The sequence below is a fragment of the Oncorhynchus mykiss genome, chromosome 16 (assembly GCF_057628025.1).
Source record: "Oncorhynchus mykiss isolate SJ-2025 chromosome 16, ASM5762802v1, whole genome shotgun sequence".
Taxonomy (NCBI): domain Eukaryota; kingdom Metazoa; phylum Chordata; class Actinopteri; order Salmoniformes; family Salmonidae; genus Oncorhynchus; species Oncorhynchus mykiss.
The window spans coordinates 69,205,804-69,218,364 of NC_143037.1; the positions used below are offsets into that span (position 1 = coordinate 69,205,804).

At 45.6% G+C, this 12,561-nt stretch overlaps 1 long non-coding RNA gene across 1 annotated transcript; it reads left to right on the forward strand.

Moving 5' to 3' along the window:
• Window positions 1–6,180: 6,180 nt before the first annotated feature.
• LOC149976970 (uncharacterized) lies at window positions 6,181–9,503 on the forward strand. Its single transcript, XR_016487500.1, has 2 exons — window positions 6,181–8,716; window positions 9,100–9,503. It is a non-coding gene; the product is annotated as an uncharacterized LOC149976970 (long non-coding RNA).
• Window positions 9,504–12,561: the final 3,058 nt, after the last annotated feature.

Genomic DNA, 12,561 nt, shown 5'->3' on the forward strand with positions numbered 1-12,561 from the left:
CTCCCGGTAGCCAGGCCAGTGCGGCAAGGTGGAATAGCCCGCACTGGGCTGTGCTGGCGAACCGCGGACACCATGCGAAAGGCTGGTGCCATGTACGCCGGCCCGAGGAGACGCACCGGAGACCAGATGCGTAAAGCCGGCTTCATGGCACCTGCTCGATGCCCACTCTAGCCCGGCCGATACGAGGAGCTAGAATGTACCGCACCGGGCTATGCACAGCACCGGGGACACAGTGCGCTCCACCGCATAACACGGTGCCTGCCCGATCTCTCTCTCTCTCCGGTAAGCACGGGAAGTTGGCGCAGGTCTCCTACCTGGCTTCACCACACTCCTTGTATGCCTCCTCTCAATACATTTTTGGGGCTGCCTCTCGGGCTTCCAGCCACACTGCTGTGCTGCCTCCTCATACCCGCGCCTCTCTGCTTTCGCTGCCTCCAGCTCTGCTTTGGGGCAGCGATATTCCCCTGGCTGTGCCCAGGGTCCTTCGCCATCCAGAATCTCCTCCCAAGTCCATGAGTCCTGCGTTCTTTGCCGCTGCTGCTGCTGGCCGTTACCATGCTGCTTGGTCCATTGTTGGTGGGTTATTCTGTCATTATCGTCGTAAGAAGCGGACCAAAGCGCAGCGTGGTGTGAATGCATGTTTTAACGAAGACGGAAAAAAACACGAAATACACTAAAGCAAACAAACAAACTAACCAGACGAACGTGACCGCTATAGAAACAGAGTGCTAACATGCAACATCACATAGACAATAACCCACAAATCACAATACAACAAAGGCTACCTTAATATGATTCCCAATCAGAGACAACGATAAACACCTGCCTCTGATTGAGAACCATATCAGGCCAAAACACATAGAAACAGACTGACTAGACATGCAACATAGAATGCCCACTCATATCACACCCTGACCAACCAAAACATAGAAACAAACAACACTAATAATGGTCAGAGTGTGACAGTTTCAGTTGAAGAGTTGTTCAGACTCAATTATCGGTGGACATTTTTAATGGCTAGCTCAGAATATGATCTTTCCAAGAGTTGTTTATATATATTAGATAAGTTCAGCCCTTTCGGGAGCCCAGAATTTATTTAAATGTGATATACTGTTACGGTGAGTGAATGAGGACCCAAAAGCGAACTAACTTAAACAGAGCTTCTTTAATAACCAAACATAGGTAGGCTCAGATAGACCGGCAGATTCCGACAGGACAGGACAAGGTTACAGCAAACATGACGATAGTCTGGCTCAGGCATGAAACACAACAAACAAGAATCCGACAAGGACAGGAACAAAAACAGAGAGAGATATAGGGACCTAATCAGAGGGAAAAAGGGAACAGGTGGGAAACGGGGTGAATGGGTAGTTAGGAGGAGACAAGGCACAGCTGGGGGAAAGAGGGGGAGAAAAGGTAACCTAACAACGACCAGCAGAGGGAGACAGGGTGAAGGGAAAGGACAGAAACACACAACATGACAATACATGACAGTACCCCCCCACTCACCGAGCGCCTCCTGGCGCACTCGAGGAGGAAACCTGGCGGCAACGGAGGAAATCCTCGATCAGCGCACGGTCCAGCACGTCCCGAGAGGGAACCCAACTCCTCTCCTCAGGACCGTACCCCTCCCAATCAACGAGGTACTGGTGACCACGGCCCCGAGGACGCATGTCCAAAATCCTGCGGACCCTGTAGATGGGTGCGCCCTCGACAAGGATGGGGGGGGGGGGTGGAAGACGAGCGGGGGCGCGAAGAACGGGCTTAATACAGGAGACATGGAAGACCGGGTGGACGCGACGAAGGTAACGCGGAAGAAGAAGTCGAACTGCGACAGGATTAATGACCCGAGAAATACAGAACGGACCAATGAACCGCGGGGTCAACTTGCGAGAAGCCGTCTTAAGGGGAAGGTTCTGAGTGGAGAGCCAAACTCTCTGACCACGACAATATCTAGGACTCTTAGTTCTACGCTTATTAGCAGCCCTCACAGTCTGCGTCCTATAACGGCAAAGTGCAGACCTGACCCTCTTCCAGGTGCGCTCGCAACGTTGGACAAAAGCCTGAGCGGAGGGGACGCTGGACTCGGCGAACTGAGATGAGAACAGCGGAGGCTGGTACCCGAGGCTACTCTGAAAAGGAGATAGCCCGGTCGCAGACGAAGGAAGCGAGTTGTGGGCGTATTCTGCCCAGGGGAGCTGTTCTGACCAAGACGCAGGGTTGCGAAAAGAAAGACTGCGTAAGATGCGACCAATAGTCTGATTGGCCCGTTCTGCTTGACCGTTAGACTGGGGGTGAAAGCCGGAAGAGAGACTGACGGAAGCCCCAATCAAACGGCAAAACTCCCTCCAAAATTGAGACGTGAATTGCGGACCTCTGTCCGAAACGACGTCTGACGGAAGGCCATGAATTCTGAAAACATTCTCGATGATGATTTGTGCCGTCTCTTTAGCAGAAGGAAGCTTAGCAAGGGGAATGAAATGAGCCGCCTTAGAGAACCTATCGACAACCGTAAGAATAACAGTCTTCCCCGCTGACGAAGGCAGTCCGGTGACAAAATCTAAGGCGATGTGAGACCACGGTCGAGAGGGAATGGGAAGCGGCCTGAGACGGCCGGCAGGAGGGGAGTTACCGGACTTAGTCTGCGCGCAGACCGAACAAGCAGCCACGAAACGACGCGTGTCATGCTCCCGGGTGGGCCACCAAAAACGCTGGCGAATGGAAGCAAGCGTACCCCGAACGCCAGGGTGGCCGGCTAACTTGGCAGAGTGAGCCCACTGAAGAACGGCCAGACGAGTAGGAACGGGAACGAAAAGAAGGTTCCTAGGACAAGCGCGCGGCGACGGAGTGTGAGTGAGCGCTTGCTTTACCTGCCTCTCAATTCCCCAGACAGTCAACCCGACAACACGCCCCTCAGGGAGAATCCCCTCGGGGTCAGTGGAGGCTACTGAAGAACTGAAGAGACGAGATAAAGCATCAGGCTTGGTGTTCTTAGAGCCCGGACGATAAGAAATCACGAACTCGAAACGAGCGAAAAACAGCGCCCAACGCGCCTGACGCGCATTAAGTCGTTTGGCAGAACGGATGTACTCAAGGTTCCTATGGTCAGTCCAAACGACAAAAGGAACGGTCGCCCCCTCCAACCACTGTCGCCATTCGCCTAGGGCTAACCGGATGGCGAGCAGTTCGCGGTTTCCTACATCATAGTTATGTTCCGACGGGGACAGGCGATGAGAAAAATACGCGCATGGGTGGACCTTGTCGTCAGAGAGGGAGCGCTGAGAAAGAATGGCTCCCACGCCCACCTCTGACGCGTCAACCTCGACAACGAACTGTCTAGAGACGTCAGGTGTAACAAGGATAGGAGCGGATGTAAAACGATTCTTGAGGAGATCAAAAGCTCCCTGGGCGGAAACGGACCACTTAAAGCACGTCTTGACAGAAGTAAGGGCTGTGAGAGGAGCTGCCACCTGACCGAAATTACGGATGAAACGACGATAGAAGTTCGCGAAGCCGAGAAAGCGCTGCAGCTCGACGCGTGACTTAGGGGCGGGCCAATCAATGACAGCTTGGACCTTAGCGGGATCCATCTTAATGCCTTCAGCGGAAATAACAGAACCGAGAAATGTGACGGAGGAGGCATGAAAAGTGCACTTCTCAGCCTTCACAAAAAGACAATTCTCTAAAAGGCGCTGGAGGACACGTCGAACGTGCTGAAGATGAATCTGGAGTGACGGTGAAAAAATCAGGATATCGTCAAGGTAAACGAAAACAAAGATGTTCAGCATGTCTCTCAGGACATCATTGACTAATGCCTGAAAGACAGCTGGAGCGTTAGCGAGGCCGAAAGGAAGAACCCGGTATTCAAAGTGCCCTAACGGAGTGTTAAACGCCGTCTTCCACTCGTCCCCCTCCCTGATGCGCACGAGATGGTAAGCGTTACGAAGGTCCAACTTAGTGAAAAACCTGGCTCCCTGCAGGATCTCGAAGGCTGAGGACATAAGAGGCAGCGGATAACGATTCTTAACTGTTATGTCATTCAGCCCTCGATAATCTATGCAGGGGAGCAGAGACCCGTCCTTCTTCTTGACAAAAAAAAACCCCGCTCCGGCGGGAGAGGAGGAGGGGACTATGGTACCGGCGTCAAGAGCTACAGACAAATAATCCTCGAGAGCCTTACGTTCGGGAGCCGACAGAGAGTATAGTCTACCCCGGGGGGGAGTGGTTCCCGGAAGGAGATCAATACTACAATCATACGACCGGTGTGGAGGAAGAGAGGTGGCCCTGGACCGACTGAACACCGTGCGCAGATCGTGATATTCCTCCGGCACCCCTGTCAAATCACCAGGCTCCTCCTGTGAAGAAGAGACAGAGGAAACAGGAGGGATAGCAGACATTAAACATTTCACATGACAAGAGACGTTCCAGGAGAGGATAGAATTACTAGACCAATTAATGGAAGGATTATGACAAACTAGCCAGGGATGGCCCAAAACAACAGGTGTAAAAGGTGAACGAAAAATCAAAAAAGAAATGGTTTCGCTATGATTACCAGAAACAGTGAGGGTTAAAGGTAGCGTCTCACGCTGAATCCTGGGGAGAGGACTACCATCCAGGGCGAACAAGGCCGTGGACTCCCTTAACTGTCTGAGAGGAATGTCATGTTCCCGAGCCCAGGTCTCGTCCATAAAACAGCCCTCGGCCCCAGAGTCTATTAAGGCACTGCAGGAAGCTGACGAACCGGTCCAGCGTAGATGGACCGACAAGGTAGTGCAGGATCTTGAAGGAGAGACAGGAGTAGTAGCGCTCACCAGTAGCCCTCCGCTTACTGATGAGCTCTGGCTTTTACTGGACATGAAGTGACAAAATGGCCAGCAGAACCGCAATAGAGACAGAGGCGGTTGGTGATTCTCCGTTCCCTCTCCTTAGTCGAGATGCGGATACCTCCCAGCTGCATAGGCTCAGCTCCCGAGCCGGCAGAGGAAGATGGTAGTGATGCGGAGAGGGGGGCAACGGAGAACGCGAGCTCCTTTCCACGAGCTCGGTGACGAAGATCAACCCGTCGCTCAATGCGAATAGCGAGTTCAATCAAGGAATCCACGCTGGAAGGAACCTCCCGGGAGAGAATCTCATCCTTTACCTCTGCGCGGAGACCCTCCAGAAGACGAGCGAGCAAAGCCGGCTCGTTCCAGCCACTGGAGGCAGCAAGAGTGCGAAACTCAATAGAGTAGTCTGTTATGGATCGATTGCCTTGACATAGGGAAGACAGGGCCCTGGAAGCCTCCTCCCCAAAAACAGATCGATCAAAAACCCGTATCATCTCCTCCTTAAAGTCCTGATACTGGTTAGTACACTCAGCCCTTGCCTCCCAGATTGCCGTGCCCCACTCACGAGCCCGTCCAGTAAGGAGAGATATGACGTAGGCGACACGAGCAGTGCTCCTGGCGTAAGTGTCGGGCTGGAGAGAAAACACAATATCACACTGGGTGAGGAACGAGCGGCATTCAGTGGGCTCCCCAGAGTAACACGGCGGGTTATTGATTCTGGGCTCCGGAGATTCGAAAGCCCTGGAAGTGGCCGGTGGATCGAGGCGGAGATGGTGAACCTGTTCTGTGAGGTTGGAGACTTGGGTGGCCAGGGTCTCAACGGCATGTCGAGCAGCAGACAATTCCTGCTCGTGTCTGCCTAGCATCGCTCCCTGGATCTCGACGGCTGAGTGGAGAGGATCCGAAGTCGCTGGGTCCATTCTTGGTCGGATTCTTCTGTTACGGTGAGTGAATGAGGACCCAAAAGCGAACTAACTTAAACAGAGCTTCTTTAATAACCAAACATAGGTAGGCTCAGATAGACCGGCAGATTCCGACAGGACAGGACAAGGTTACAGCAAACATGACGATAGTCTGGCTCAGGCATGAAACACAACAAACAAGAATCCGACAAGGACAGGAACAAAAACAGAGAGAGATATAGGGACCTAATCAGAGGGAAAAAGGGAACAGGTGGGAAACGGGGTGAATGGGTAGTTAGGAGGAGACAAGGCACAGCTGGGGGAAAGAGGGGGAGAAAAGGTAACCTAACAACGACCAGCAGAGGGAGACAGGGTGAAGGGAAAGGACAGAAACACACAACATGACAATACATGACATATACAATATTGAATAACACCACAAACCAGATAACAATCTTGAGAAATGTACAACTTTATTGAGCTATATATTTTTGAATACATAGAATTAACATCTTACAACATTTATATATTCAAGATACTTTTCCATACTTAAATCGTAACAAGTACAGTGCAGTGAAAAAGTATTAGCCCCTTTTCTGATTTCTTTACATTTTTGCATATTTTTGATATTGAATGTTATCAGATCTTCAACCAAAACCTGTGTACACAAATAACAATTTGATACTTATTTAATAAAGTTATGAAACACTCAATGCCTCTGTGTAAAAAAAGTAATTGCCACCGTACACTCAACAACTGGTTGTGCCACCTTTAGCTGCAATGATTGTAACAAAACGCTTCATGCAGTTGTCATCAGTCTCTCACATCGCTGTGGAGCAATTTTGCCCCACTCTTCCATGCAGAACTGCTTTAACTCAGCAACATTTGTGGGTTTTCAAGCATGAACTGCTCGTTTCAAGTCCTGCCACAACAACTCAATCAGGATTAGGTCTGGACTTTGACTAGGCCATTCCAAAACATAAAATGTGTTGCTTTTCAACCATTTTCATGTAGACTTGATTGTGTGTTATGGATCATTATCTTGCTCCATGATCCAGCTGCGCTTCAGCTTACGGATGGATGGCCTGACATTCTCCTGTAGAATTCTAGAATTCTCTGATACAGAGCATTGTTCCTCTAATGATGACAAGTCGTCCAGGTCCTGAGGCAGCAAAGCATCCCCAAACCATCACACTACCACCACCACCACCACGCTTGACCGTTGGTAAGAGGTTCTTACTGTGGAATGCAGTGTTTGGTTTTCGCCAGACATAATGGGACCCATGTCCTCCAAAAAAGTTGACTCAAGTTTGCCAAATAAGTACCTGGATGATCATCAAGATGCTCTATGGACAGATGACTCAAAAGTATAACTTTTTGGACGACATGGGTCCCGTTATGTCTGCCGAAAACCAAACACTGCATTCCACAGTAAGAACCTCATACCAGTGGTCAAGCATGGTGGTGGTAGTGTGATGGTTTGGGGATACTTTGCTGCCTCAGGACCTGGATGTCTTTCCATCATTGAAGGAACCATAAATTCTGCTCTGTATCAGGAGAATGTCAGGCCAGCCGTCCGTGAATTGAAGCTGAAGCACAGCTGGGTTATGCAGCAAGACAATGATCCAAAATGCACAAAACAAGTCTAGATCCGAATAGTTGAAAAGCAACAAATTTGAAGTTTTAGAATGTTCTAGTCAAAGTTCAGTCCTGATCCTGATTGAAATGTTGTGGCAGGACCTGAAATGAGCATTTCATATTTGAAAATCAACAAATGCCACTAAGTTAGATTACAATTACTTTTTTACACAGGGCATTGGGTGTTGCATAACTTTGTTTATTAAATAAACAATATATGTAATTGTTGCGTTATTTCTTCACTCAAGTTTTGGTTGAAGATCTGGTAACATTCAATGTCAAAAATAGAGAAAATCAGAAAGGGGCAACGAGTTTCACAGCACTGTACGTGGACTCAATAAAGCAATTTATAGTTTGCAGTTACTTGGAAGGAAATGGCTGACTTAAAGACACACAGAGCAATTTGACAGCTTCTGAGCAAAGTTCGGAAGAATCATATCATGCAATATTGCAGATAACTTTGGTATTGGACTGAGGCAAAAGCTGATGGCAACCAAAAGCAAAGCTCTTTTACAATTCACATTGAGGCGTGCATTTATAGCTGTGTTGTACACATTTGTTTGTTGATTAACAGTATATCAACCGATAGAGACTATGAAATATCTTAATAAATCCAGTCAAAAGGTAATAACATTTTAAATGTACAGACGCAGACAATATAGCATAGCGTTATTTCACCAAAATATTTTTTATAAAAGGAGAATTACACAACCAATGCTGTAATCATCTGTTCAAAATTGTGGCTTGTAAATGTTTTGCCTTTAAAATGAATTATTCTTTAATGGGGAATATACTAACAGCTCATATAACCAAGTTCCTCAGGTTGTGTTAAATGAATCTAAATAATCTCTCTATAGTATTATGGTCTTAATCCTCCCAATTCACTGGGGTGAGCTAGAATCGTGATGTGCTGAAGACCATTAATACACGGCCATTTAATTGAAGTGAAACTTTGGCTAAATCAAACCTCAGGAGGACAATTACATTCATAAAATACTATTCCGAATGGCATTATTTGTAGATAAGTGTTTGTAGTACAGTTACATTAAAAGATTCAGACACTCAAAAGAGTGGATAAATACAGGAGCAAACATTACATTGGCCAGTGACTGTCATGACTGTAAATCTTTTCTTATATTGTCTGACTAAATGTATGTAGTTGTGAAGAAATAAAGCATTTGCGTGAATTATTTTGCTTCCATAAAGCAAATGTGCCAAGCTCTGTTTTTCGCTGTATCTAGTCCATCTGACAAGTCCTGGAAGATTGTGTATCACTACCCAGAAGGGAGCGCTCAACTGTCAGCCATATATCTGTGGTATTTCAGTGCGTCACCGATATAATAACCACAGGTTCATGATGGTGTGGTATTTCAGTGTGTCACCGATATAATAACCACAGGTTCATGATGGTGTGGTATTTCAGTGTGTCACCGATATAATAACCACAGGTTCATGGTGTGGTATTTCAGTGTGTCACCGATATAATAACCACAGGTTCATGGTGTGGTATTTCAGTGTGTCACCGATATAATAACCACAGGTTCATGATGGTGTGGTATTTCAGTGTGTCACCGATATAATAACCACAGGTTCATGGTGTGGTATTTCAGTGTGTCACCGATATAATAACCACAGGTTCATGATGGTGTGGTATTTCAGTGTGTCACCGATATAATAACCACAGGTTCATGATGGTGTGGTATTTCAGTGCGTCACCGATATAATAACCACAGGTTCACCGTGTGGTATTTCAGTGTGTCACCGATATAATAACCACAGGTTCATGATGGTGTGGTATTTCAGTGTGTCACCGATATAATAACCACAGGTTCATGATGGTGTGGTATTTCAGTGTGTCACCGATATAATAACCACAGGTTCATGGTGTGGTATTTCAGTGTGTCACCGATATAATAACCACAGGTTCATGATGGTGTGGTATTTCAGTGTGTCACCGATATAATAACCACAGGTTCATGATGGTGTGGTATTTCAGTGTGTCACCGATATAATAACCACAGGTTCATGATGGTGTGGTATTTCAGTGTGTCACCGATATAATAACCACAGGTTCATGGTGTGGTATTTCAGTGTGTCACCGATATAATAACCACAGGTTCATGGTGTGGTATTTCAGTGTGTCACCGATATAATAACCACAGGTTCATGATGGTGTGGTATTTCAGTGTGTCACCGATATAATAACCACAGGTTCATGGTGTGGTATTTCAGTGTGTCACCGATATAATAACCACAGGTTCATGATGGTGTGGTATTTCAGTGTGTCACCGATATAATAACCACAGGTTCATGATGGTGTGGTATTTCAGTGCGTCACCGATATAATAACCACAGGTTCACCGTGTGGTATTTCAGTGTGTCACCGATATAATAACCACAGGTTCATGATGGTGTGGTATTTCAGTGTGTCACCGATATAATAACCACAGGTTCATGATGGTGTGGTATTTCAGTGTGTCACCGATATAATAACCACAGGTTCATGGTGTGGTATTTCAGTGTGTCACCGATATAATAACCACAGGTTCATGATGGTGTGGTATTTCAGTGTGTCACCGATATAATAACCACAGGTTCATGATGGTGTGGTATTTCAGTGTGTCACCAATATAATAACCACAGGTTCATGGTGTGGTATTTCAGTGTGTCACCGATATAATAACCACAGGTTCATGGTGTGGTATTTCAGTGTGTCACCGATATAATAACCACAGGTTCATGATGGTGTGGTATTTCAGTGTGTCACCGATATAATAACCACAGGTTCATGGTGTGGTATTTCAGTGTGCCACCGATATAATAACCACAGGTTCATGGTGTGGTATTTCAGTGTGTCACCGATATAATAACCACAGGTTCATGATGGTGTGGTATTTCAGTGTGTCACCGATATAATAACCACAGGTTCATGGTGTGGTATTTCAGTGCGTCACCGATATAATAACCACAGGTTCATGGTGTGGTATTTCAGTGTGTCACCGATATAATAACCACAGGTTCATGGTGTGGTATTTCAGTGTGTCACCGATATAATAACCACAGGTTCATGATGGTGTGGTATTTCAGTGTGTCACCGATATAATAACCACAGGTTCATGATGGTGTGGTATTTCAGTGTGTCACCGATATAATAACCACAGGTTCATGGTGTGGTATTTCAGTGTGCCACCGATATAATAACCACAGGTTCATGGTGTGGTATTTCAGTGTGTCACCGATATAATAACCACAGGTTCATGATGGTGTGGTATTTCAGTGCGTCACCGATATAATAACCACAGGTTCATGGTGTGGTATTTCAGTGTGTCACCGATATAATAACCACAGGTTCATGATGGCGTGGTATTTCAGTGTGTCACCGATATAATAACCACAGGTTCATGATGGTGTGGTATTTCAGTGTGCCACCGATATAATAACCACAGGTTCATGATGGCATGGTATTTCACTTGACAATTTACACTGTAGTCCTTTCCAAACCGCTGCTCAGATGGGAAAAATAATAACTATTGCCGCAATCCAAAGAGCTTTTGAATATCCAAATCCAGTTTTTACACACAGTGGACGGAGCCTATCAAACAAAACATTCTCTTCACAAAACATCTTGAGCATTTACATATTCATACAATATACACACAGATCTAAAACATATTCAGATGTGCAGCCATGAAGAACGTGTCAGAGAAAAATGCCAGTCTAATGTGTTGGTTGCTCCATAGGCTACATTCCATTTATATCTGCAACTTCCTGTAGTGTTATACCTACTGAATATGGCCCAGTTTTCCCAACCAACTATAGGAAAAACATCCTATCACATTGCTGTGTACTGTAGCCTCCACATAACATGCCATTCCTAAATGCTATCAGAGCACCAACTTGTTTGGCTTCTGCATCAGACATTTGCCAAATGTATTGCTTGGGTTTGTTTAAATTCCTTTTCAAATGGTATGTTTTACAGTACCTACATATGTACACACACACACACACACCAGTTTACAGTACATGTTCATACCTTTTCAACCTCATCAACACATCACATGCCCATTAGATATGCTGGGCTGTATGGTAAAGCTGCTTCAAAACCAAGTCTCATTGCATTGTCCAATCTGTAATCCAACTCTCCTTGACAACTGAAGAACATGGTCTTAACCTCGGCACATACACTACACCTTAGAATTGAACTTGTTTTGCTTTATAAAGAAATGTCAAACAGTTTTATCAATACTGAAAACTACAAGAAGTTTCTTGTTTCTTGGCTCAATAAAAGAAAAACGAAGCGCTTTGTCAACAGTGATATCAAAATCTCACTCTTTGAATCCAAATGTAAAAGTGACAATGGGCAATAAAACAGTCTCCAGTATCTTTTTTTTGTTCTACTTAAAGTTGTGACTTCATTGTTTTTGTGTTAGATATAAAGTATTCAATCCACTGGTAAATTTGGACAGGGATCACGTACTGTACAACTTGTTATTGCGTAGTACAACAGTTATTGCGAAATATAAAATGGGACAAGAGGCGACTTCACGACCAACCTATTAGCCCTTCCATGGCAACATATCCATGCTTCTTCTGACAATGTATATGGAAGAGCCCCTTTCACCATCAGAGAAAACAAATTATAAACATAAAATGCAAATATCTACACTGATTATGTATTCTATGAACAAATAAACCTTTTCTCATTAAAAGCACAATAACAATATAATCAATGATCATCGTAAGAAAACTATATTCTTATCTTCAAAATGACATAATGAGAAGAGTATCCTCATCTCATTGCACAGTCCTCTGCTCGGTTCCGTAAAATAATCTAAGGTTATTTACAACATACCATATTCTTTTTCCACAATATAACATTGCCGTGCTTCACGACACATATCCTCTGCTCTGACTCTCTCACTCTGGCTCTTTCATACACACACATACACACACACACACACACACACACACACACAGACAGCACACGCTCACTCATTCACACTTACTAAGTTCACAACATCTCGCTGCTAGGATCACACCCCAACCCACCAAACTAACCCAATGGTTGAGATGGTGAGAATTCATAACCAACTGCATTTCTCTCCACGTTACCACCTCAATCCAAAAATGTATACTTTGGTTATTTGAGGTTTGAAACACATCATCTATCCCCATTCAAAACGACGAGCCAGAAA